Consider the following 26,804-nt stretch of genomic DNA (forward strand, 5'->3'; position numbering starts at 1 on the left):
GCCCTATTCTTCAACTACTTAATCCCACAGATTTTCACCGTGTTGGTACGAACCATTTTGGTTTGCACGAAGAATTATCTCATCTCTATCTTATTGTCAAGTTGGTAGCACCAACGCTTAAATCCAAGCACCAGTTGTGATCTTCTGTACGATCAGTGTTTGACATCTAAGTGCTGGAATGTATTGCTCAAGGAAATAGCTGAGACTGATGTAGAAATGTTAATTTTTGTGTCTAAAGAAGCCAATCACAAATACCTATTAAATAAATGTAGTGCTTCTGGGCAACAGCTGGTGGGGAGTGATGACTTTTGCTTGGCACTATGTATCTTATTTGTGTATATTATTTTCTGCACATTTTTCAAATCCATTAATAAAGTAGAAACTATATAAGATCTTTGGTGCCAAATGTGTTGCTTAGACTGTGTTTCCTCTAGTTGCCAAGGAAAGGAAAAGTGGGATAAAGAGCTGCTAGTAAAACAATTTCCAGGATTGCCTATTTTTCTTGCTTGTAAAAAGGTTCACTTGAATTTAACGTTAGTTACTAATGAATGCTTGGCATAGGGGACTAGTGCCTTGATTTATGCTTCCTTGTGATGTACTTTTGGCGGTTGTCCAAAATGCTTTTTTTCTTAGTGCTTCATTGATTAGTGCAAGGATGCAAATTGGTAAACCTTAGCATCAAGAAATCAGAAATGCTGGGTTTGGTGTATCCAGTTTGTATATGTAAATTTGTGTTCTTGAAATGCATCATCCTTTTGAAAGGTAGCCTGGCTAAGTCTATATTTATGAATGTTAATTATCATGGAGGCAAAGATTGTGACTTTGTAGACTGATGTGAATTTGGTGCTTAAAACAGGAATTAAACCACCTAATAATTTTTGAAACATATAAAGCAACCTTCCAAAATTTACAGCATTTTCTTTTTATATACAGAATGAGTTTTCTGAAAATTGACATAGTGAAGTATGAATTAATGTGATTTTTTTAAAAAAATATTAAAGACATGCTTTAAGAAATTTTTCCCACCTGTCGGCCTATGAGATCCTGACTTACCTTACATAATTCAGTTTAGAATTAACATGTACCTGTAACTCTCTAGAAATTCATTCTTTCTTTTATCTGAAGGTTTCTCTTCCAAAAGAGTTAAATAATACTATATTCCAGAGATGATAGCCACAAATAACTTTCTTCTTTGCAACTAGCTGTTGCTGCTATTATTACCAAGCCAAGAAAAAATACCTACTGTCACAATGATCCCTACTCCCAGTCCAGTGGGAATGAAACCAAGACTGCTCTGGGATGACACTGCCATTAGGGACCACATTCTTGAAAAAACAAAAATGGCGTGCTCTTCAGGAGTTTTGCAAAATGAAGAGGTTGTAGACATTTTACGTACAGCCCCATATGTGCGTATGTGCAGTCGAGGGGCCAGCTGGTTAGGGAGATGCCTGCTTAGGCTGGAAAGGAATTCTAAAATTAATGTTACCAAAAAATGACAGCACAACCAGAGCAGCACGAAAGTTACAGGACACTGTTGCATGTTGATTTCCTTGGCAATGAGGACTGGGCACAGAGGAGTCTGTATTTGTGGATGCAGAAGTAGGTTATGCACTCTTAGATGCCTTGACTCTTCATGGTTTTGTTTTTGTTTTCAGCTTTTATGCTAACTGTGGCACATATAGAATGATTTTAACATACAACATAAGAATTTTTATTTGTCTGAATTATAATACACCATATGTGAATGCATCTGTTCTTCACTGTGTTACATTTATTATTTGTACTATGGTGGGGCCTCAAGTTTCCACCTCAGATCAGGGTTCCAACTTGCTAAGCAATGCGCAAACACATAATGGGAAACACTCCCTGCCTTGAGAAAAACATACTCTAAATTGACGAAAACAATTTAGGGTGGGAAAGGAAAACAGAACCAGAGTACCGTTCCATGGTAGCTTAACCTCATCTAAACTGAGTTGCCACGGTCCCACACCTCCAACCCAGACCACTGATTGCCCATTCAGTGGTATAAACTGGCTCACGTCTTAAGTAACTGCATCCCACAAGGAGAAGAGTAGGATCGATCTGAAAGTAATCACATTTTTTTAGTAAGGTTAGTTTGGCAGAATTACCTCCCTTAAGTTACTCACAGTGCCACAACATGAGCACCAATGCTGGCACGAGAGAAGGGCCATGGTGGGACAGTGGAAGAGCAACAACAGCCCTGCCCTATGTTGGCGTAAGCTGCTGTGGAAGGTCATATGTGGGCAGACTGTGCCTGTCCCATCTCTACAAGGTCAGTGCTGAGTAGGAGAAAGCAGTGTGTAGCGTCACAGCTCCATGCCACCACATCGCCCTTTGCACCATGCTCCGTGCTCTGGGGTGCTGCAAACCTCACCTGTCCTAACTGCCTGGTGACAGCAAAGCACTCTAGGAAAGATCCTGCAGCCAGGACGAGGCCCTCGCCTACAACAACAACTAGGATACCCAGGACTGGGCAGGTCAGGCACAGAGTAAATTCTCTGATACACACTAGCAAGCAGAGTTTGCTCAGGAACCCAACTTCTCCCACTCCTTCTCCCCCGTGTATGCACGTGTGCATACACACACACACACATATATGCCCACATGATGGTACAGTGGATGGAGAGGGGCACAGGATGGTCAGCATTTCTGGATCTTCAGAGCAGGAACTCAAGGCTCCAGGGGCTATGCTGAGGTCACCAGGCCATGGTCGGTAGATACCATTTACGAACGCTTTGATGTTAAGTGCTATGTTACTGACAAACGGTGTGCATTACATATGTTAACACCGCAAAAACGGACCAGAATGGTTTCCATCCTCAGATCTGTGTGTGCTTTCTGCTCCTTTCATTTTCAATTTGCACTCTTGTTTTTAAAAGTCCACTGGGGCTTGCTCCATCTCAGCATTTGGTTTCTTTCTTTGTCCTCCTACTGCAATCTGTTACCGCTTGTTATCTAGCATTATCCCTTTATTTATTCCTTTATGTGGTCTTGCATGGTTGCTGCTGCCACTAGGAACAAACTGCCTGCCTCCAAAGGCATATCTTTTTTATTTAATTTTTTTAAAATTCTCATTTTAAAACACATGTTTTCCCCGTATTTATGATGCAAAATTGTTCTGTCCCTCTCTGCTATGGGCCATGAAGAATGCTTGCTTTAATTTACCCTACATGCTGTGCTGTTGCATTCTTCTTGTCTGTAATTTATGCCACATACTGTGCACTCCCTTGTATTATACAACATAAAGTTGCCAGATGGGTGAGTGCAACGCATGCTTTAAAATGAAGTCTTTAAGGCAACTGCTTAATACAAAGCTGCGGAACAAGCCAACACCAAAAAGGAAAGAGCATTTGAAAATATACCCAAACAGGTCAGTAGTTACTATGTGGGACTAACGCTCTGAGGAACACTCGCTAATTAGCATATCATGCTATTAACTTTTCCTTGAGATTTATTTTTTCCTGCTTGCTTTTCATGGTGTACGACAGCAAAAGATGGAGCCAACAACAGAGATTTAACGGCAAAGAAGGAAGTTGTGTCCTAAACAAGGAGCAGCCACTTTTCAGAATGAACTGGTGCCCAGCGCTTGGAGATTTGCATGGCTGTGGTTAGTGGGTCAGTTTGGCACTGCACTTGGCCAGGCTGCAGGGGAATCTGTAGAAGATATTCAGCATATGGGGGTTTTGTTGCTCTGGATCTTTTCCTTTCCTTTCCTAGCAAAGGCCATGCTGTATGTTCCTAGGGTTTATTTTACTCTGGGTGGGCTAGAAAACTGAAGAGCTCTAGCTCTCAGCTAGCACAAATCTACGCATTGCGTGCTTCCTGGGACACATGCTGTCGTAGCAGCTGCATAGTCATTTTCCACCCCCCTGTCCCATTAACGGGAGGGCTACATCCAGCTGCTGACCTGCAAAATTTGCTCTGCTCTTGCTGCCCAAGACCATGCTACGCAAGACTTGGCTACACCACTGCAGTGCACGCAGTCTGGCTGGGCTTCGAGAAAGCTGGGGTGGTCATAGAGGGGTCCTGCACTAACCAGCCCTATCGCCCACCTTGGGATTCCACGTGTGCTTGTCCAATACTTCGTCAGGGAAACAGGGATATCCTGGGTGAAATCTTGGCTCTGTAGAAGTTGACAGAAACTCTGCAAGCATTGGCTGTGAAGTAAGACTTTTTCCCTGCTGATGTGCTCAGGGTGGCTGCGATCGCTGACACCAGCAAGAAGCAAGGTGGCTTGCTCAGCCATTGCCTCAGCAGAAGGAAAGGCTGGGAGTAACCATGCATTTCAGGTGGGCTATTGGAAACCAGGCTGAGATTGCTAAACAGATGGTGTCACACTGAGCTTCAGCACCACCACTCCCTGCGATGAGTGTTTTCAAAGAAAAACGTGAGGATGGGGAGAAAAATATGTTAGAGTGTGACAAAATCCTACTGTGTCATGGGAGGACCAGTGGGAGGAAGGGAGATGTGGAAAGAATCTATCATCTACATAGTGAAATGAAGGGATAGCACATCTATGCTAGCTAGCACTGGTAACAGCTGCAGTGAAGATGTACTAGGCTTTTAATACACCGTTCACAATAAAAACGCAAGTTCTCATCATTATACTCTGGTGGTGGCCTGTCCTGAAGCCTGCATGGCCTCATCTTGATGCTCTTGCAACTTGGGGTAGCTAGCTCGAGCTAAAATGTCCATGCCAGTGTACACTGCAGCAACACCTTAGCAGGCAAGGTGCCAGACAGAGCAAGAACGAGAAATTGCCAAGAGGAGTTGGATTCTCTAAATGTAGACAAAAATTCAGCTGTGAGCTCACAGCTGAGAAGTGAAGATGCAGGACCATGATTTGTCTGCCTTACCTGTCCCCTCTGAAGCTGATAAATGGACCTATTGCATCACCCATAGCTAGACTTTGTTTTTCAAATGGTCCCTGCTGTCCCACCTGCTGTAGCCTTAATTGCTTTAATTATGAAATTGGCACCAGAAAGACAAGGAATGAAAAACAATCATATTGCTCATGTTAAGAGAGCAAGTCTAGCAGAATGGGGTAAGGTTGGTGCTGCAAACGCCTTTTGTGCTCTCCTACACAGAGTGACATATATGCAGTATCTTCTAAGGACACAAAGGTGCTTGGACAGACTTCAAGACCATTTGATTACCATTTGCATTCAAATGTTTAAATTGTAAGTCATAGACCAGAGCTCACTAACATGGTTATTTGGCATTTCAAGGTTCCTTCTCAATTTTGTTTCACCACTCTGAATGGTGATGGATTATGATTTTGCTGCATATTATTTTAAAAAAAACATGAAGATCTTTTCTCTGATACAATGCATTTCCTATTGACCCTAAATTGGTAGTGCAATGGAACCGATAAATACATTTCACAATTAGTTTAACATGCCTTTAAACAATCAGGTTAAAGGCCTGAGAGTAGGTAAGAAGAACATCTAAAATACCTGCTGATAGTTTTCCTTTATTTTCTATTAGACTTGACTTTTTAATAATCAACCCATTTCTCCCGTGCATGCTCATGTACTTGAGTAAGTTGGACACAATCCAGGCATTGATTGACTGTGCCTTGCAGGTTTTGCTAAGTTTCTTTTTCTTCTAGAGCAAAAAGAAAGTCAAGAAAGAGAAACTTAGTGCAATAGTGCCTGGAAAAAAGTATTACATCACAGGGCCTGAAAATAACTAATATGTGCCTGTTTGTCATGGGTATATTTCCCCTTTCTGTATGACAGCCATTAGATGAGATGTGTCAGTGCAGCCAGTACAGTAGCTTCTTCTCTAAGGATATATATTCAGGTTTATATACATATATTTAACTTATTTAACTCCTGTTCAGGGCTTAGTCTCCGTTGGTACCTAACTTTTGGTTGCAACTCAATCCTGTTATTTGGGAATCGGATGCCACTGGACTGATTTATTAGTGGACCCCTCACACTAGTCGCACAGCACAGTGTTTCAAGAGTAAGAAATCAGAGCAGTTGTTTGCCAGTTCCCAAATTTAAAATCTCATTTTCTGAGCTTTTCTATACTCCTTTCTTTACTGCCTATGACAGTCAAAAACTCTGTCCTGGGTCAGATGCTCCTGAATTGGATGACCATGCTGGAAGATCCCGGACACTCAAGGAACAGAGAGGACAGAGCCTTCTCTTTGGAGCTGTTGGCTCCCTTCATGAGGCCTGCTCTGACATCTCATGCAATGTTTTGCTTCTCTGTTGTAATGGTCTGAGAACAATGTATCTCCTTCAAGCTTTTCATTCTTTTGGTTTGGGTGTTTGCAGTGTCATCGAGAAGGATTGAGGCCGATATGTTAATTTTCATGCCAGTAGGATATAGTTTTCAAGAGAGAAATCTGTCATATGGTGAGAGAAGGGAGGACGCATCCTGGCTTATTCAAGATGAAAAACTTGTGCTTACATGACTAAGACTTAGTCACGTACCTGGGACAGGGTTCTGTGTTGGCCTTAAAATTGATATAAAGGGAACTTCCTTAGTTTTGGCAGGAGTGTGATTTCAGTGCATTTTTCAGGGATGAAACTCAGAAGAACAGAGAAGGTCAGTTTAACCTTGTGGTTGTGGTTACGAATGAGCAAGGAAGTTTAAATTACACTGGAGGACAGCTCCTTTAGTCACAGGAGCCCGTAGTGCACTCTACAGCCTTTATAAATAAATACGAGCACTTTGTGTTTTTACAGCAATAAGCAAACTGCTAAGACACAATGACTAGGTTGTTCTTATTTAGCTTTGCTGATGGTAAAGTTCCTTATTGGTTGCTCAAGATTACAGCTACGGAGCAGCCTATAAACAGAACAACCATGCATTTTTCACAAGTGTAAAATACAGTAGTTGTTCAGCAGAGCTCTCTCCTGCTTCCCCATCATTTTAAAGGATAAGCATCAAGCAAAAGAAAAAGAGCTAATTACATTTGTGTTTAATCAATCCAACAGCTCATTCCAAATCTGATGGATCATTTCACACGTCTGGCTGAATTCACAAAAAAACCCTGGTTTCTTTCATAAGCAACTCATACATCATGCACAGGATTGCTCGGACATTGATCTCTGCAGTTCTTCCTGAGAACTTCTCTATTTCAGACATGTGAACGCTGATGGCCAAGATTCCTTGCTGCACTGCTCCTGGTTCACCTTGGGATCAGCTGCACTTTTGATTATTTCTGGTCTTTTCAAAACCTCTCTTGTACCTCAGTGGACACTGCAGTTCTGTCTCACGACGTGCCTGCTCGCGGAAACCTCCAAATGTGGTTTAGAGCTCCTCCTTGCCACTCATGTGCCCTGGTGTTTTGGTGGCCGATGCTGGTTGACTGTACGTGCTTGCTCAGCGGCACTGGGCCCATCCCAACCTCCCCGGGTTCCTCAATCAACTTTTTCTAAATTGTTCCAGGAGTGGCGGCCTTTCACTGACTCACCGAAGCCCTGTTAACTGCATAAGAGGAGATGTCCCACTGCTTTACCTGGCATCTGCTTTCATCAAGTAATATTAAAGTTTTCATTAATAATATAAGTAAATAAAAGCCTGAAGTCAGTAACGCTCCTACTGATTTATGTCACCAGTTGTAAGAAAGATATGAATCAGACTTTTAATTTTTATTAGCCAGGTGATTAAGTACCAGATGACTCTGGGAGTGAGAGCAGATGCCCAAGATACATTTACCAAAACTTATGTAGAAAATGCACTCCTGTTTCAAATGGCACCTCATATTAGGTGTCATTTACAAAAACAGGTAACTGTACAATGTTGAAATGATGGGGCAGCAAAAAAGGCTTTTTGTGAAGAGAAGCTGCACTTGAGGCATATTCTTATTATTACTTAAACCTGGAGTCAACCAAAAGGGAAAACTCTCGTTGCCAACTGTGACAGACTGCAGCACTGCACTAACAGGAAAGCTATTTTAGTTCTGAATTGGGAACTGGATTACTTATTCAAACAGTAGTTTTCAAAACTGCAAAACCATGTTCTTGTTCCCTTTGCAGCATGTTCCCAACTGGATCCTTTTCACTGCACAGTTTCAAAGGATTGTGCCTTTGCTATACGCACACACACAGCACCTTGGTTTCTGGAACTGGGTTCCCCCAGTTTCTGGCTGGTTTGAACAACCATGACTTGTTTCCCATACACCTATTTCAGTAACATCCCAGCAGCTGACAGCAGGCAGCTCGGGCTGGGCTTCACATCAGCCTTCAGAACAGCTGCTGGGAAAACGACAGTATTTCTGAGCTAAAGATGGGTACGCGTGCCATGGATATTACAGTTTAGGTTCATGCTACTGCCCTACGGATACCTGCAGTGATTTGCATGCGCTTTGGGTTTCGTTCCTGGGTGTGCTAAAGTCATAGGGAGTTGTGCTACCAACTTCCTAACGAGTGCTGTGTCTTTAATTGCCAGTAAAGATATCCCTCCTTTTGTGGAGAATGCAAGTATTCTGCTGCTGAAGAAAATCCTTTTACTAAAGGAAATAAACACAAAAAAATGCAATAGCACATAAGATAATCAATAGAAAAATACCTCCTGAGGTATCTCAGTGTGAGGGTAGGGAGACTGAGTCTTCTTTAAACCTCTCAGATGGGAAGGCCAGCCAGCCAGTTCTTCCCAACTGCCAGAGAGCTGTAGGTGCTTTCCCTCCGTAGGGACGATATATTCTCTCACATCAAGAGAAATGTGATCGTGCCCTTGAAGAGCAATAGAAGAAATTCCACCCATGCTTCACAACAGACTCCAGTAAAGGCTGCTGTCACGTGAATTTCAGTATCTCTAGGAAAATCGATGCTGAACCCGGCCAGCCTCAGTATCATGAAGTTTGCCTGCTTGAGGGGTCCACAGAAGCCGATCCAAAGCTCTCATCAGCCTCCCGCTGCCCTGCCTTGTGAGCGCGATCCTTGGGGGAAAGTTCTGCCGCACTTAAGTGAAACTCAACTTGCACATTACTTGTTCAGACAAGCTATGAGTACATATGACTCATCATTTCCCTACTTTGTTTTGCCTGTTAAGCAGCCATCAGCATTTACATCACAATTGATCATAAAAGAGCAAAAACGATGTAGCAGTTCCAGCCTCACCCCCTTGTGAGTTACTACAGGAAATTTGCAGTCCTCCCCCGAACTCTCCACCTTAATGCCCTCGCTTTGAATATTCAATGGAGAAAATATTCTCAGAGCTCTACATTTCTTCACATTTCTTGCCTGTGACTTTTTCTCCGTTCAGTGATATCCTTTGGCTTCCCAGTACTTACTCTCACAGTTTTGGGGGACAGCAAACATGATGATCTCTTGTGATGGCCAGACTAGCACAAACCAGAAAAAAAGAGTTTATCAAACTTCAACCAACCTAGATGGACACCTCAATGCACAGGCACAAAAGCTGTTTCTTGCTCCTTCAGGCTGACCCAAAAGCTCCAACTACAGCATCACGCTGTAGCCAGGCAGCACCATGATACAAAGATGGCACACTGAAGTGCTGCATCAAATCAGCTTTAACTGCAGCAGTTTACCTAGGTCAGCTACATAACCCTGGGTGCATTTCACCTTGGCTTTGTCCTGTCTGCTAGAACCATCTTGCCTGGCAAACTGCAGCCACAGCACCGCAAGGCCATGATAAGGCTGAGCTATATGGCGTGCTGCTAGAGCTGCCCCTGCAGAATGCTCTGCCCTCCCCGGGGAGTGCAGACTGCCATTGCTCTACTCTTTTTTGGAGAAGAAAGTTTCGCTGTCGAACACAACCTAAGCAATTTGGATGCAAACACAATCTCAAATGGCAGAAGGCAGGGTATGAGGGACTGATTTGCAACCGCAGCCCCAAGAGCTCTGTGTGCACTTCATGCGGTGCAGTCCAAAGGGTCCGACTGCAGCCTTTCAACATTGCAGCGATCTTTGCAAAAGTCTTGTCTCATGTCTTTGCCTCCCTACGCTTCTCAATACATTTTAAATAATAAGTTGTTATAATTTGAAGGCTTTTTGTTTGTTTGTTTCATGTCTCAGAAAGAAAAAAGGCTTGTTTGTAGTGTACAAACCCAAGAGCTCAAAGCATGTTTTTTAAAAGTTTCACTTGAGAGAAAATCTTATGCTAAGGGGACTACAGATGCTGGGATTTTAAGGCACATACTTTACAGGGCTTGAGTGCTAGCTATCCTGGGCAGATGTTCTTCAGCTTCATCCTGTCACATAGTACACATGCATTAGTGATAGCTGGATGGATAACTATGTGCACACCCACATCCACACAAGTGGAGCACTGCACTTGATTTTTCTGAAAGCGCCCAATTTGTCAAGGAACCCAGAGAAGCAGACAGAAAGTGCCAGCATCTTGGTACAAACAGCAAGCAGCTGGGGAGGGAAAGAGAAATTCCAGTCATGAATGAGAAATCCCAGCAGCAGCTTCACTTTCTGTCTGATGACAATAAGTACCTTAAGAGTATCCCTGCATCAGGAAGGCACAAGAGAAAGATTAGAAGGGGCAGAAAGCGTCAAACCTGAAAGTGGAGAAATAGATGTCATGGAAACCGGAGGTGTCTGGAAAGCATGTGATTTATAAATGATGTTCATTAAAGCCAGGTCTGAAGCAGGGTTTCAGTGGACTACAAGTCCCTGTGATGGTATGGATTGTATTGTAGTGCACGCCAACGTTAAAACTGTGACTCAGTAAACCTTGCTTGGTGGTTACCTGTTTTTGGAGGCTTCTACGGTTCTAGGACTGTCCATGCTCACCTCCTCCCTGCCTTCCACCCCAGCCACGAGCCAGCGCCCTTCTCCCAGAGTTGCAGGTTGGCTGGTTATCTCCCGAGCGTCCTCACAAGCCGCTCGCTCTGGTGCAGTACCAAAACTTCAGGGAGCTACTGAACAACGCAGAGGTGTAAATGAAATATGAAGAGCATGTCCTGGACTTTAGTGACTAGGAGCAATAGAATACTATAATGCTACTGGTAACAATGCATTTCTGCTGATGTGCTACTGTAATTTTTCCTAATTAAACAACACCATTTAATTAAATATGCAGAAAAGGCAATTCTCTCATCTTCCATCACAAATGATCACTGGCTGTACTGAATATCTTTTGGATAAAAGCCACCAAAAAAATAGAGAAAAAAATGTTTGTGTGTGGGCAAAGCTTTAATATTCCACCCCTGGTTTTGCTTCCTTTTTTTTTTTTCCTCTGAACAGCAAAAATTTAGCATTTTCTTTTTCTTTAAATAATCCTTCTTGCTGTTGGGACAACTCCCTTTTAAGGCCAGTTTTTTGCTCAGAGGGAATGTTGACTGCACTTATAAACACCCACTTCCTAGGGTTTATAATAGTAACAGCAACAAAACCTGAACTATAGTTTCAGCAACATGCGGCAAACACATTCAGACTAAGGCTGGCCTACCAGCTTTTTCAGAAATGCTTCAGAAGTGTTGGCAATGCCATCACCGTTTTATTTGCTATCCTCACAAAGTCACATCTTTAAAAGCCTCCTGTCTTTCTCCTTTCTTTGAAAGTAGAACACTCTGCTTCTTCCAGCTCCAAAATGCAGTGAGAGTATTTGGATGGGGAAGTAAACACTGAAGCAAGAAAACGCTGCCCACTTTATAACTTAGGAATTTTAGGTGGGTGCAAACTGTGATCATGGAGAGAATTTCCAAGAACTACAGTGAAGACCAGATTTCACCATATGCGTTATTCTGCTCAAAATACCCACTTTAACTCCAGGGAAGGTTGCACAAAAGCCTAATGACTTTTCAGCTGTGCGACTGCCATCCCTAGTGTAACTTACTGTAATCTGATTAGTTAGCTTGGTATGTTAGAAGAAGATCTGGTGTAATAGGGCAAAAATAATTTCCACTTTGAAAGTATGCACTGTGGTTAAAAAAAAGTCTGAAAAGATTAGACATATGAACTACAACCTCCAGAAGTACCACCGACTTCCAAATACGCCCTGCACTAACATGCCATCAGCACTGAGCCAGGGAACGATACTGGTGTCTGATCTTTACTGGCATCACTGGTGACCACAGGTACCTCAGCATTTCCAGCCATGCGGGTTTGGAGTTGCTACCTTGTATTTAAGCTATTGCCTATGTGTTTGTGTCACCTCTCCATATTTCACACCGTGACCCCCCCTTTGCCTGGAGCAGGATGTGTAACTTGTGCTCAGTACCAGCTGAGCAGGTCCTAAGGGCCTGATGCTGAACTTGTTCACGTGGCCATAAATTAGGAGCAACTCCACTGCTGGTGTGGTGACACCGAAACACGCAAGCCTGGACTTGGGTTCTTCATACCTATCGCATGGTTTCCACGCGGATGGCTGGGAGGCTAAACGTAAAATGATCCACCCCCACCCTCCTGGGGAAAAAAAAAAAGCAGCATCAAAAACCAAAACAAAACCCCAACACATGGAAACACATCAAAAAATGTGTAGGGATGGGGAGGGAGGGGGAATCCTTGCTGAAAACAAAACAATCTTGTGCCAAATGGGTTGTCATGGCTTTACTATAACATTCCCACAAAGAGGAACAGAATTTTCTTTATTGTGAAATCTTCGTTGTGAGCCTTGCTGCTCCTGGGAAAAGTCATATGTCAGAATAGAACAGTGTTTCCAAATATGACTAGTCTGAGCAGATAAACAATGAATGTCAACACAGCATTCAAGGAAGTCTCTATCTGTGGTAAAATCCCTTTCTGAGGGAGTTTATATTCTTGTTCTGGTAGTACGACGCTTCATGAATACCTATAGAGGTGCTCACTTTTGTACAACAGACCCTATTAAACTCCAACTAGAGTTCCTGGGGTCACAGTTATGGGCAGCCAAAGCATTAGCTGTGGCTGAGAACATCCTGCAGCATTATCTGCTGAGTTCAAAACTTTATATTATATTTTCTCGAGACTCTGGTGCATAAGAAACTGACAACATTAATATGCTTCCTCACTTAGTTTTTTTAACTGACTAAAAACCTAATGAATTTTCAAATTCAGTCTCTTGTACCTCCCAGTTCTGGGGTGTGTGTGTGTGTGTCATACTCCCACTTTGGTTGTTCTGGGACACAGGGTAGCAAAGTTCAGAGGACCATGAGGAAGCAGAAGGAAAGAAAGATTCCAGTCCCGTGCCTTCTCTCATTACAAACACTGGGACCAAGCTCATCTCGTCCGTCAGCAGAGGTGAAAACAAAATGTGCTGTTACAAGGAGGTCCTTGAGGAGCAAAACCATCGCAACAATCCTGCTCCCAGGGCTGCTGCATCCAATATGTCTTTATTGCAACGTGCCTAGCAGTCTTGGGGAGCAGGTTTTCTACACCAAGCCACCCTCTATTTCAGTCATGTATGCTTTGACCACCAAATCACAGTTGTGTTTCTACTCTTTGGATGTATGAACTTCCATTTGTTTGCAGCAGAGCAATGTTACTTTAATAAATGAATGCATCCCTCTGCTGACAAGCAGTCTAGAACTTTCTGGTCAGAGCAATCTGCAGGTAATAAATTTGGGTCTCCCACTTCCTTGGGTTATATTCTAATTTATATAGGCTGCGGCAGTAAAGGCAAGAACTCTCTCTTCTCATCAACATCCAAAGACTTCCAAAACTCAGATCCTCTCCTCTGTCTTCCCATTTCTCTTAAACACAGATAAAAATCTCACTTTCAGTCCTCTGCAGGTTTTGTAGAAGTGTCTTCCTTCCCTCAGGGCTGAGAAGCCACTCAAGAGACGCAGCAATTCAGAGAATTCCATTCAAACCTGATTTTCACTTGGGGAGGGAGGAGAGGGGAAAGGCTGGCCCTTAATTTCACTATGCCTCAACTCCCCATCCACAAAAGGGGGACATTACAGGGCAGATGAAGATCCTCCACGCTTAGAACATGTATTCTGGACAGCAACTTTCTTTTGTGGTCCCACAACACAGCAGAAGTTTGGATCCAAGAAAGCACATTAAATCACACTGTCCTTGTTGTTAGGGAAGAATTGAAGGGAGTTTGGCCACTGGAAGGGTTTTGTTTTTCGTAACACTATTAAACACAAAGAAACCCAGAAGCTTGGCAGCTTATTCCACCATGTAAATCCATGTCTTTCTAAATTACCAGAAAGTTCACTTGAGGTGAAAATCCTCTATGAAAATTTGGCTTCTGAAATGCCTTCTAACCAGTACCTCAAATCACTTTTTCATTGTTATCCACCATAGGTGAAGAAAAAAAATGGGGTACTTTGGGAATGGCATAAAAGTTTCAGGGGACTGATAACAAGAACAATGGGATATACACTGCATGATTAACGTCCTTTGTTGCCCTGGAAGTTCCCGTGGCTTCCATGTTGCTGCCAAACACAGCGACCATCCCAGGACTTCAATTGTATCTCTCTTACTGCGTCAGGTAAGCCACAGGCTGTTGACCAAGTGCGATTAAGTACCTACGCTAGTTTAGTTTAACAGCTTAATGTGCTTTAGCCTAAAAGCTGATAGCTCCATTTAGCAAGTGAGCAAACTCTGCACAAAAGAGCACCCAAAACATGTGACACAGCACGCCGGCATGAGCTGTGCCGATAGCCCAGAGCAGCTAAACATCTACAGACAGCAAAGTCACGCCCCTTGGGAAGCTGTCAGACCCAGGACTAGCCACGTGGCTGAAAGGATCGAGAACCTTCTGCAAAGCACGCAGACAGGCCACACAACTACAGGTACAACTTACTTTCACATCTTTATCTAGCTAATCTATCTATCTATCTCTACGTAGATATAGGGAGATATTAGGAAGGGTTATCGCAGTTCTTAGTCCTACAGCTCACGAATCAGTTCTGTGGTAACCATGACAAACACCACCACCGTGCTTTGCAGCAGTTGTCTGGGCTTACAAAAGCAGACAAAAGGTAGTGGCAGGTTTGTTTACTTTTACATTCATTCATTTTTTGCTTATTGGAAAGGCTGCAGCTACAAAGTTATCCAGAGTTATCTCAGTGCTCCACGTAAGTCTGCAAGACACTCTTCCGCGTGTGTAGTGCTCAAGTGAACTTCATGAAACAGAAGGTACATTCAAGGAAAGCAACGGCAGCTCCTGGACTTGGCATACATGATGCCCTGTTCAGGTGCCAATACTCCTCTCAAAATGGGCAGAGCTCACCTACCTGGACTATACAACCAACCAGGGAACAAGCACAGGAAAACAGAGGAAGAAAAATACCCCAAGTGTCTGGTTGAGCACATATGCCTAGTGGAACAGTATCTTGACTTTCTAGAGATGGAGGAAGGGAAGGTATAGATCCTTCCTCCTATGAGGTAAAACAAACTAAAAGGGAAATTTTCCTACACTCTTCATCAACCCTTCTCTGTACATCTTTCCAATGCTCATCCCTCCCTAAAATCCTCAGCACCTAGCCGTTCAGGTATTGGCTGGACAGCCCTGGGGCACAGGAAAACTACCTAGCTAATGATTCAGCCCAGGTCCCTTCAGAACTCTGCACATTAAATAAAACTAAACTTTAAAGAGATACATTAGCACCATAATGAATAAATTGATACCATAAGTGTGCCTCCTGCAATTTACTTCTCTTTCCAGAATTATCATGTAAGTTTTTCAGAAGATACTGTTTTCCTGTAGCTAAAAGGGCTCAGAGATTCACCATATTAGTGATTCTGCAAGTGTCTTCAGCTGGGAGAATTAACACCTACAGCAGGCAACATGATTGACTTGAATCACAGCACCACTACCTTTCAGGAGCTTGACAGACACTAATTTTGGAAAGGTGTTTTGCATGGAAGACTGGCATTCAGAGCACATGGAAGATGGAGTATGTGCAGGTGTTACTTAGCAACCTACAGAACCAAATTTAAGAGTAGCTAGAAAAATTACCAACTTAAAAGGATAAAGTTTGTTAACGTGTAGGAGCAGCAACTGTTCTTGAAAACCTCCAAACTAAAACTCTCTGCCGTACACATAGACAGCCACTATCATACTAGCCAAGTAATGGTGTGCCACTTCCCTAAAATTAAGAGCAGTCCTCTTGTCTCCTAAGAGGTTCAGTTCAGCATCTTCTTTGAGCTACCACTACAAGCTCTAAGCCACACAGCAAGAGAAAAATGTCAATATTAAACTGGATCTCAAGGCTTTTCAGTTTTGGTCAAGTGCTTTTATGAGTAGCTGGCTAGCCACAGACAGGATAAATTCACAAGTTGTGGGGCTCTCCAGTGCCAAGGACCACTTGAGCTCAACACCTCTTTAGTGGAGCTTTTGCATATACCCACAATCAAGGTCTAGTTTTCCAGTTTATTGCAAAACCCAACATGTCCCAGTGCAAACAAGCCCATGGCAGACAGGATCTACGAATGCTGTAGCACTGCGTATAAGCGCTTCTATGCTACAGGACTTGTGTTATGGCCCAACGGGAAAGGCCCAGAGAGACACAATACAGAGGTTCCAGGGCTGTCCGTCTTGCCTGAAACATCAGTTCAGAAAAGCAATTTTCACTATTAACTCAGAGGGGTATTTACAGAGTAAAAATGCACAAGCACATCAACATCATTTAAGTCAGACACGAAAGTAAATTGTTAAGAGGGTACTTCTGGTGAGGAGTCCCAGGTGTGTTTATGCCTTTGGAAAACTGCTTGTGCACGCTGAGGGAAAGAAAAGGTGCCTGCTGGAAGGTTTTCTAGACACCGCTCCAAAACCCTCAACACCTTCCTTCTGCTCCGACCTTCCATAGGTACCGCCTCAGGGAATTCTTCTGTGGTGAGCAGAGCTGGGAAGAGAGCCACAGCCCACTCAGGCCCCATCAACCAAACCGTCCCAGAAAGCAGTTGTGCATAAGACACAGAATCTGCTGTTATTCACAACAGCAACAGAGGCCCAAATTATAGAAAGTTTCCGTAGTTTAATCACAAGCCACCAGCCCAATGGATAGAGCTCTCCCATTAGGAATGACTGTTCACACTTTCAGGCAACTAAAGCAACCCATTCACTACTCTGTTCTATTTAAAGTATGGTTAGGTTTTTTGGTCACCTCCCCACCGCCATTAAAACATTAGCAAACATTAAATTTGTTGTTGCCGTTTCAGCTACTTGGTGACTCCAGGGGTATTTTTTGAAGAAACTTATAGAATGTATTGGCCACTACCATGTACTAATACGGCAGCACGTGCTTTAAGTCCATCAAGGTTGGAGTAGATGTATCCTCTCAGTTCTCTGAATCTTGATTGGCATACAAAGAATAAACACAGCCAAGAAAACACAGCTTGGAGTTCACAGAGTTATTCATCACAGAGTAGAGAAATAGTAGGCAATGAAGCTTTCCTTGTAGTCCTCTGGAGCCAGAAAGTAAAAATATTGTTCTTTCTGGTATTAAGATTTCAATAGAAATTCAAGTCAATTCTGAGAGAGTCAGAGGACTGGAAGAAATGTCAGTGTGGGAAGGTATTACCTAAACTGAGACACAACAGAAAATACGAAATTATGGAAGAGCTATGATCTTCTCCAACCTACTCGTTCAAACAGATCCAGCTGCCACTCTTGCCTTAGTTCCCATTATTTGCTTCGCAAACTGTGTGGGAAAGAAAAAACACCCATCAAGTCTAAATACCAAACTCCAAGCTCCACCTTTTGGAGAAGGGATATAGCCGAGTTGTGTTCTCACCATTTACTGCCTTGACCTGGCTTCAGAGATGCTGCGATGAGAGGGACAGTTCTGGCCAGGCAAGAGCCTTGGTCTCACTTTCCCTGCTGAGAAACAGCATGCACCCTAGTCAGTCCTCACACTCGTGAGCATCACAGCGTAGTAGGACCATAACAGTATGGCCAAGGTTATTGTTGGGAGCAAACGCTCAAAGAAAATGGAAACTCTGAGAACACCACTAAGGTTGAACATGTGGAAAACATTATGTCCCAGGATCCAGCCTCTTTCATTGAAGCTGAAGGAGGACTTCAGGCTGATGTTAGCAGCAGCCTCATGAGGAGTAGTAATGGTACCTCGGCAGGGGAGAGGAAGGGATAGGCATTTATATACGCCAATTTCACTGAAATCCATACAGAAGAGAAGGAACAACGAACCAAAAAAATAAATATCACAGTAGGAAGAGTAAACACTTTTACATGCTTGCATTAGCTATGCTAGGCACTGAAAATAAAGCAAGAACCTCAGAATAAGGTAACAGACAGGAGGGCATGTGCTTTTTTTTTTTTTTTTTAAAAAGGTGTCTCTATAGAAAAGCAAGTAGCATGACAGAAAAATAAGAGGAACCAGAAGTACCTGCCCACAAAGGGGATTTCAACATCGTAAGTTTAACTGAAACACAGTGGGGAAGTGAAACTGAATAGGAGAGGGGCTTGGTGTTAAACATTAGGCTGATCTGCTTTTGAATTGCTTTATGGTGCTTGCTACATAAACAATTGGGGCAGCCATACCTTATTCTGATATGAATTCTTAAAAGCTGAGTTGAACAACTATAAACACAGGAACAAACCAATGCTATGAAAACTGCTGATATCTTAATACTGTTGAGGCTAAATGAGCCACAGAAACATCGCAGAGTAATATGTTGCCATTTTTATGACTATTGTGCATATGCTGGTCAAGACTCAGGAGGCTATATGGAATGAAATATCAGTAACAGCATTGAGAAAGCGAAGTGCCAGTTAATTTAAGAAAAAGACTCAGCTATATCTATGTCTTCACCAATTTTGCAAAGTCAGAGACTTAGATGCCAACATACTGGCATTGGGGAAAACAACATATAAAGCAAAGGACAAACAATTGTTCAACCTTAACAAGCAGCTTTCAAAGCTATATAGACAATCCACAGTTATTTCAAAGAGTGATTATTTGCGCCAACTATTGTCTGCAGGCAACTGTCTGTACATTTTTACTTAACTGTAGAAATGTGTAAGTGAATGCATATTTCTTGAGCAGTCAGGCTGATGCAAGTATTGAGATGCTGTCTAAACTAGACATTGTAATGAACAGCTTTATAGTCCCCAGGTCCTAGAGGATTTGGTGCAAACCCAGTTTGATACACTAAACAGGAAAAAGACACACAGCTTTTTGCATGAAAAGTTTTATTTAACAAAAGCACAGTTTTTAATAGCAGCACTCACTTAGGAACCCTTCTGCCTACTGACGCGTTGCCCTTCAAGACTAAGGGTTCTGGATGCCTGCTGATCTAAACCCACCCATGTATATATATAGTCCAACAGACAGAACAGACAAGCTTAGCCAAATCATATGTTCCTTCATTCCCAATTTCCATGATGAAAGTGCAAATGGCATGGAGCTTGCCAACAAAGGGTTAGTAGTACAGACATCCACTGCACAAGCTTCCCCATTTACTACTGTGACTGTAGTCCAGGCCTGAGGACAACAGTCCCCTCCTATTCCAGGACTAATGTTCTCAAATTGAAACTGCCCGTTTTGTCACCTCGTGGCTGGATACAGTGCGCAAATGAAGCACACCAGGTTTGGTGCCGCTCAAGAAACAAGAGATCCAGCTGGCGTCAGCACACAAGACATTATCTTATTCCTCCCCAATTACTTCTAGGCACTTTTTGTGTATAAGCCGTGCTATGTGCAGCACATGCTTAAAAAAAAAAAAAGAAAAAAAGTCAGATCTATAAATAGCTCCTCACTACTCCCTTCTCCAAAAAGAATTCCCTAACTGTACAGCACACACATATATAGCTCTCCATCTGAAGTAAAAAAAAAAAAAAAAAAAAAAAAAAAAAGAGCGAAGCACCATTACCAAGGCAAACTAATGGTTACACAGGCAGCAGGCATTAGCTTCTGCCTGACAGCTACTCATGCTCAGGTGTCTGAACACTTCAATCCCTTGACCATTTTTTTTTTTTTTTTTTTTCCTTAACTAGTTTCAGATCTACCTTGGCTCCAAGCTCTCTAGTTGACACCAGCTGGATCCCTTGTGTGATAACAGAGGGGGAGGCAGCAACTGGGCATCAATGGCATTGTCTTCCTCAGAGATATAAGGAAAGTAACTTGACCAAAACAAAACAAAAAAGGTGTAGATAACCCTCCACTTCGCATTTCCAGGCAGCTGGAAACCCAGCAGACAATGTAGCTGTTGCTTAACAAACACAGAAATCTACATTGTATGCCAGGTTCATGCCCCAAACCTGGACAGTCTTCCCAAACAACCGACAAAAACCAGCTGTGCACTTCACAGTACGTTTCCTCCCCTAACGTGTGGTAGTCGTATGATCAGCCAAGGTGCCTGTTTCAATACCTATCCCTTTGCAGGGGAGGTTAAAGATTCTTCATTGGAAAGAGTGAAGTCCAACTATCTTCCTTGACCAAATTTGCAAACATTCTCATCAGTTTTGACTACTGCAAGCCCCAAGACTGGGCTACAGAAAAGACTGTTGCTTTCCAATACACAACATCCAGGTATTTAATCTGATTGATTCCTACAGTGAAGTAGATCCAACAGATATCCAATCCTTTATTTGGGGCCACACCTCAGACGTTAACTTGTTAACACTGTGAACTTGCTCTGCACCCAGGAGAGAAGATAAAAATCCAACAAAAAGTCTAGATCGAAGATATGAGATGTCATCAGAGACCCAGTAGCCAGATGTAGCTGCTGATTGTAAAGACAGAATCTACACTGACTACTGAGCGACTGATGGGCAACTACAGGTTCTGGGTCGACCGATCCACAGCATTAATCCGACACGACCTGCAGAAACAATTAAAAAACAGAAATCAGTATATGAAACAGTTCTGTAGATAAGCCTTCTTAAAGAAAGAATTTTCTACAGTTGGTATTACACAGATCTCTTGTAAACGGTAAACAGAAAAGTGTGGTGCCAGAAGAGAGTCACCTCAGGCATGCAGTCATTAGCTTTTGTAATTAACAAGTTCTCACAGTGTTCCTGTATCTCTATTCTGAAATAACCTGTTTCACCCCCATGTATTACTAAAGACCTGCTCCCAAAAGCAGATAATAAATGCTCACAAATGTGAAGCAGAATAAGAACAGAGCCAAAGTCACCTTAAGTTTCTCCTTAATCCTCAAACAATATTGTACAAGCAGCTGTGAATTATTCAGAAACAGGCTGTTCTTACCCTGTCAGGAAGGGCATTCAGTAAATAAATGTAAACTTAAAGGCACAGAGGTAATCCTGAAGTAGGGAAACGTATCCCACGTTGCGATGAGAAAAAGTACAATTCCTAAATAATTTAGCAGAGAGGAGGAGGGGGGCTGCTTAGAGTTAACTTCTATTAGAAATCAGTGCAGCATTTCGAGTCTTTGCATAAAAACTCCCATTCAGGGCAATATGAAATCCTTTCATCTCTGGTGTCAATGAAGGAATCCCAGCTCCTCTACCAGCTCAAGAACTGCTATAGCATAGTGCAGCACATCTCAGAAAAACCCCAGTGGATAAATGCCTAGCTTGGTCTTTGATGGCGACTGAAATATACTCTAGGAAGCTCCTTGAAGTCTTTGAGTAAGCGTTAAGGTTTTATATTGCAAGAAATGTCAGTATCAATAAAGACAAACAAAAAAATGGCCATCAAGTTAGATCTGCTCATCAAGTATTTCAAGTATTTGTTTAAATAAAGTACTTATTTGGGAACTTAAGCTTTAGTGACAGAGTATTTTAACACTGGCACTGGCCTGACAAGTGTTTTTTGTTTTGTGTTTTTTTTTTTTTTTTTAAACACAGAACCATAACTGACTGTAAGAGAATTTTTATGTATTTTTAATAATTTATTTTTTAGAGCAGTTTTACCACTAATGTTTGACTAGGTTATAGCAATAATATCAGTGATTAAAGACTGGTCTATTGGAACAGCAATAACTGGAACAGCTTGCTATCAAATACTTCTGGAAAAGAGTGGTTGCTGTTACGCCCCCATTGTAAGAGAAGCACAAGAGGTGCACGCATGCCCTGCTGAACTTTTCCACAATACACCTTCACAAACAGCATTAATTAAGCATGAATCAACATTATTTAATCCCTATACAGTACCTATGCTAACCTCTGGAGCTTGCATAACTGACAAAAGTTTGCCAGGAATAAGTACATAACGCTGAAGCACAAGAGCGGCAGCACTGAAGCTGGGAAACAAATACTCTGCGTTTCTTTGCTGGAGAACTCAAGTCAATGATTCGCACAATTCATTTACTGCAACTTGTCCATTTCTCCCTCCTTTTGTAGGCAACACTTTTACACTTCCCTGGCTTCAATCCTTCTCAAGACAAGCCAACATAACCCTCTCCCGTATTGCCACCATCCCCAACCTCAGAGCAAGCAGCACGCCCAGCTAGAGCCTAGCAGCATGCAGAGGCAAGGGTCATCCCACCCTGCCCCATATGGGGACAGAGCTCTTCCACCGCAGGCACTTCTGGCTTGTGGCCACTCGGCAAAGTCAGAGGGAATATCTCCCCTCCGATCCTCAGTCAAGCAGGCTCTGGAATAAGCTAGAGAAAGCATGGTCACCGCGTCTTCCAGGAGAGGCCAAGAGGCTCAGACAGCAGATACAAGACTCTTGGTGTTACAAATGTATTTTTTTTAATTAGAATTTTAATGAAAACACTTTTGATTTATTACATTATTAACTATTCAGGCATTTGTGAGTTTTAGCTGGCCCCTTGCAACTCTAAGAGGAGCAAGTGAAGTGAGGGGAGAAGCAGAGCTTGGAGTCCAGCTACGCTGAGGGGCAGCCCCCGAGCCCCATTTCCTAACCACCCCCAGACCACTGGAGTAGTGGGTGTGTTTGTGCACCTACTGTAGGGAAAGGTTAGAAGGCCGAGGGTTTGTCACTTCAAGTTCAGAGCTGGTTTGTGGACACCTCAGAGATGCGGGAGCTCTTTGCATGTACATAACATGAAGCCTCAAGATGGACCAATAAGCCTGGGGCCATGGATCCTCAGAGCCCGTTGAGCCTGGGTGTCATATTTATGCAAATAGGAGCCTTACTGCTCCATGAAAGCAAGAAATACCAAGTTACTCAGAAAAATCTACCCACCATCTGTCATCTGTAAAACTAACAGGTGAAGCTTTTGACGCTGGTGAACTGTACTAATATGAACGTTTATTGCCAAAAGTGCAAGAGGCAACTGAGCCCATCACCAGGTCAAGTAAAAATTAGAGAAAACCTACTGGATGTCTGGTGTGCATCAAATACAAAGGCAGGTGACTGGAACCCTTGTGAATCACCTCCTAACAGACTCCTACCTTTACCTGCTGAATCAAGATACATTTAATATGATTAAATGATCTTTAAGGAGATCAATCAAGGCAAGAAAGGTAACTGATATATACACCACCATACTTTTCCCAGTTTGAATAAAGCCAATAACTCATTTTTTTAATCAAAGGCTTAGCTGTTGAATTGACAGGAAAGAGAACAAACAGGTCCTCATCAAGCAGCTTCTCTGTGGGAGAGAGTCACGTCATGGGCTAATACGTTATAAGAACAGGGATGGCACTGACAAGCATTAAACTCCGTAATGAAAAGGGAGAAAAGCTATTCAGTACAAGGTGGGGCAGGAATATGGGAAACACTAATTACTCGGGTTTGAATAACAGCTCTTCCCATGAAGTTATTGAATTTGGTAAATTTTTTTTCTGGTCAGCTCTGCCACAGGTGTCAAATGAACTGAACACACACACACACACACACACACAAAAAGGTGCCATTTTACTAGTTTGCTTAGAATCTGTAATTGTGATATTTATAAGCAGGGCAGGGGGGTGCTTTCAATAAAGAAGTCATTACCTGGATGTTGGCTTCAGTAACTTCCCAAAGAGAAAGCAAGCCAGCATCTCAGCATTCAGAGCTGACAGTTTCACTGAGATTTAATAGAGCCATCACCAGGGACAGCCAAAACGCTTGTATTTCAGTGCACTGGCACTGCAATTGAAGAAATATTTCTCCATGCTTAATGCACAATACAATGGAATTTCAGAATTTACCAAGCATGCCAAGAACTTCTAATTACCTAATATGAACTTAGGCAAAGAGCCATTATGTCTTAAGTTCTGAATTCAGTAAAACAGATCAGTGCATTGTTTCAACTGAGTAGGCATACACTTTATAAAGGAAATGCATAATTGTGGAGGTCAGCTATGCGTTGCAATACGTGCTACTTAATGAAATGGGAAAGTTAACCAAGGCACTAACTTTTTTTTTTTAAAGCCCACAGTAATGATACAGAATGCGAAACCAACATTAAATACAGGTGTCTAATTAAAACACATTCTTACGCACATGAATTCCCCTGCAGTTACATAATTATGCCAGAGCCAGGATATCTCTGCAGCAAAGCGTGTTTTCAGTGATCCCAGCTCCCGCATACCTCAGACCCTGTGACTGTAGTGGTCAAACCCATTCAGACCAGCTGATGGTCACTTGACTCTCCGCACTATTTATACATTGCTCCATTAAGTGAAGCTTCTGATTGGGCTGAATAGATTTAAGAAAATCCTGCCCAAGACTTTTTTTAAATTGCTTTGCCAGAGAACACTAGTATGAGCAAGCCTAGGGAGGTATAGAGTTGGCACAGCCTTCTAAAACACCTTCCTAAAGGCAAAACCACTTGCATTCTCAGGGGCCAACTAACTGGCTTGTTTTTAAAACTTAATTGCTGATAAACGCAAACACAGTTACTTTTAACCAGAATCTATTTTTGAGTTGACTTCACAGACACGGTCTCTGAAGGATTTGATACAAATAGATAAGAAATTGCCTTAGTGGTAAAAACCCATAAAGGGTGCTGTAAATAATTATTTATTCTAGCATGCAAAAAAACCCCTGCAGATCAACTAAAAATCGGTTACATAGGCATAAATAAAATAGGTTGGATATGAACTTAAGCAAACCGCTCACTAGAAGTGATGGAATAACGAATAACTGAGCCTACAACTTTGAAGAGTGGCACAAAGCTTCCATGGAAGGGCATAAGCATGAGTTACGGTTCCTAAGCTAGAGGCTGCTGTATGCTGAGAAGTACTGAACCTGCTTTCTGTAACACCTGAATCAGGACCACACCATTCTGAAAGGGTGTAGCATTCAGTTGCCAGCTATTATTAGTAAGTGCTCACACCCCAGCGCGTTGTAACTGTCCACTGGATGGTAATATAAGGTGAGAAACTGAATTAACTTATTCACAATTTTATGAGCAGTAATTTTATATGAAGATGGCAAACAGTGCCAGTTACGTTTCTGTTTAGGCCCGCGGTGTTGAACAAACACCTTGCCAGAGGATTCCAGCTCAGCTCTTTACAAGACGTATGGAAGGCAGCTTTCTGCACACTAATGGTATTACAGAAACACCTACAGCTAAGATCTGCTTGCGTGGACACAAACCCAGTGTTTTTAAGCATAAGGCAGGGTTACAGTGCAGGAGATTGCCAAAGCAGAAAAAGAGGTGGGAAAAGAAAGTGGAAAAAAACCACACTCCCTCCTCCTCCCCCACAACCTGTGTGCCCCTGGGTCCCTCTCTTGAAGCCGGGCAGGAGTCACAGACTGTTGGCAGCCCCCGTGCCCATGCGAGGGTTTGCCAGACCTACTGCGCAGGGGTATTACCGGCATACGTCAGGGTACAGTGCTTATATGGAAGAGTCCCACCCAGCCATTTAAGAGGTTGGTGCTCACAGCATATCGACTTTGTCGTAATAAGGATGCTAAGCAAGACTCAACACGCGTCAAAAAATTATTTTATCAGATCTTTAGCTAGCTTAATTTTCTTTTTCTAAACAGGATGCACCTTGCAACAGCACACCCCCAGTATGCCAAATATTAACAGTTTGACTAGCAATCCAACTGAAACACGAGCAGAAAATAAATGGGTTAAGCATGAAATACTGCATTTTTAGTGCAGATATGATTCAGATGAGATTAAAACTAAATTCTGATGCTGGCTGAAGTTACTCAAACAAGCTTCTCTCAACACCCCTACAGCACATAGCCTTTGATAGTCAGGCTCTGAAAGCCCTACTACGTCCTTGCTATGCAATTTGATTCAAGTTACCATGCAGCTCAAGCTTGCATAGTACCCACTCTGTATGGAAAATAGGGACCCTCATCTTTAGTAACACTGTCATTTATTCATGCTGGATACTTGCGAGCAGAGAATACCAGGGAAAGAAAACATCAATGTGAAATGGCAACCTCGTAAAGAAGTGAAAGCATGCCAGTGACAAGTTTGATCCAGAAGTCAGATAACAAGCAAGTGGCAACAATTCTTAAGACTCTTTCCCAGCACTGATAGTGCAATCCTTCTGTATACTCCTCAAGGACCTGCTTTAAAGATAATTACTCTTCCAAGTGCAGTTAATACTTACTTCAGAGGAGAACAGCATTTGTATGTTACTTGAACTTTGCAATATAAGGCACTTGATTATTCAATTATGGAGATGATGCTACAAAGCCACCTGGTCCTGTATCACACCCTAATATGCAGTAGGAGGGTGGTGAATATATATTCGTTTACTGTCGTGTTCCCCACTCTCTCCTCCTAATTGCCTTTCTGTGAAGTGAACTCAATTGGGGGAGGTAAACACCTTCCCACACCCCGCTTACAACCAAGTGCAATCTGGAGTTTACTACATTTATGCTGTGAGCTTAAACTGTTTCTGATCACATTATTCTTCTATAGGGAAAATAACTCTGCCCTCCAAGCAGCCCTGGGTAACCCAGGGAAAGAAGATACAATGACTGCCTAGATATGAGTTTTAAATCAATTAGTGGTACGCCTGTAGGATGGGGAACCTGGGCTACAGGCATGATTTGGGAGTTGTTTTGCCTTATGACTCGGAGGGATTCGCTTTCTCCCTACAAGATGTGCAGCAAGATGATA

The 26,804-nt window shown here is 42.6% G+C and overlaps 1 long non-coding RNA gene across 1 annotated transcript in view; it reads right to left on the reverse strand.

The window, feature by feature from the left end:
- Positions 1 to 20,621: 20,621 nt before the first annotated feature.
- Positions 20,622 to 26,804, reverse strand: part of LOC134524196 (uncharacterized) — a 79,872-nt gene continuing 73,689 nt past the window's right edge. The window contains exon 4 of the long non-coding RNA XR_010073516.1: positions 20,622 to 20,672. This is a non-coding gene — a long non-coding RNA (uncharacterized LOC134524196). The remainder of the gene's footprint in view (positions 20,673 to 26,804) is intronic.

The sequence above is a fragment of the Chroicocephalus ridibundus genome, chromosome 1 (genome assembly GCF_963924245.1).
Source record: "Chroicocephalus ridibundus chromosome 1, bChrRid1.1, whole genome shotgun sequence".
In the NCBI taxonomy this organism is placed as follows: domain Eukaryota; kingdom Metazoa; phylum Chordata; class Aves; order Charadriiformes; family Laridae; genus Chroicocephalus; species Chroicocephalus ridibundus.